The sequence below is a fragment of the Cyprinodon variegatus genome, unplaced genomic scaffold (genome assembly GCF_000732505.1).
Source record: "Cyprinodon variegatus isolate N-32 unplaced genomic scaffold, C_variegatus-1.0 Scaffold1316, whole genome shotgun sequence".
In the NCBI taxonomy this organism is placed as follows: Eukaryota; Metazoa; Chordata; class Actinopteri; order Cyprinodontiformes; family Cyprinodontidae; genus Cyprinodon; species Cyprinodon variegatus.
This window is the reverse complement of record NW_015151769.1, coordinates 147,987-149,284: the sequence shown is the minus strand read 5'-3', so window position 1 is coordinate 149,284 and position 1,298 is coordinate 147,987. Positions and strand designations below refer to the sequence as shown.

Here is a 1,298-nt window from a genome sequence, read left to right as displayed (position 1 = left end):
CGATCACGTGATCGGGACGGTACAGGATTAAACATTAACGGGAGCAGACAGGAGCGGGAGCAAATCAATACTAACTAAAAAAACTAGGATCGATGCCAAAAAATAAAATAGAAAGAAAAAAATCCAATACTGTTCTGCCATTTTGTAGTTTTCTTCCTTGAAGCCTACGCTATAATGCGAGTCAAAAAAAACTACACGACCCAAAAACCAACAGTGCTTCCGCTCTGAGTTTTTCAAAAACAACGATGGAGGGACCAACAGTTACTAGAGTTAGAAACAGGAACTTAACTGACCCTTCATAGAAATTCAGATTCAATGTATTGGCAGAAATCTTATTGAAGACAACAAGAATGGGAGTGGTGCGGGAGCGGGAGTCATTCTGAATGGGAGAGGGAGTAATTTCACCAGGAGCGGGACGGGACAGGATTTAGATTTCTACTCTGGCCCGGGATCGGGACGGGACACCATTTTTTTCTGTGGGAGTGGGACGGGAGTGAAAATCCACTCCCGTGTCAGTCTCTAGAAATAATAGCTGCATGAATCATGACAGCAGACAAGATAATGGAGAGCAGGAGGCGGGGTTACCAATCTACTTGCTCTGGAGAGCAGAGTTCGCTGCTTTTATATCGATCTAGATCGGTCTCAATGTTTACAAATACCAATATGTCATCCACACATGCCCAGCACGATTCACACAAGTACAAAAAAAAATCCACACACACACAAAGGACGAGATTCTCAGACGCACAGAACGATTGACGCAAGCACACAAGATTCACCAAAGTATTTCTGCTCCATAAACAACTATAAATCAAAGTACCAGAGGTCTTAAAACTTCACTGCTTTTTGTGTAGATTTTTGAGACTCCATTGACGCGCCTCGATACAAAAAAGCATTTTTTTTTTAAACGGGATGGTTTACCACCAATCACAAAGCTCCCTTCTATAAACCAATCACAAGAAAATACTCCACGTGGGATGACTTACCCCCAGATTCCACATACTCCCCTCTGCAAATACTTTGGTGAATCTTCTGTGCATGTGTGGATCTTGTCCTTCACGTGTGTGGATTTTTGTGCTTGTGTGAATTAAGCTGTGTTCATGTGTGGATCTTGTCCTGTGAATGTATGAATCACATATGTGTATTTGTAAAAATTGAGACTTATCTATCTCCATGCTTTTAGATGTTGTCTCCAAAGTCTCCAGTAGCAGAAAAAAGTCTCTAGATTTGGCGCTAGTGGCTTTTTAGAAATCAAAGTTCTAGAGGGGTCTGAAAAGTGGCTAAATATAGCGACTAAG

The 1,298-nt window shown here is 41.7% G+C and overlaps 1 protein-coding gene across 1 annotated transcript in view; it reads left to right on the top strand.

Moving 5' to 3' along the window:
• The window catches only part of LOC107102776 (serine/threonine-protein phosphatase 6 regulatory ankyrin repeat subunit B-like), a 39,857-nt gene that overhangs the window by 15,812 nt on the left and 22,747 nt on the right, over positions 1–1,298 (top strand). The window lies entirely within an intron of this gene.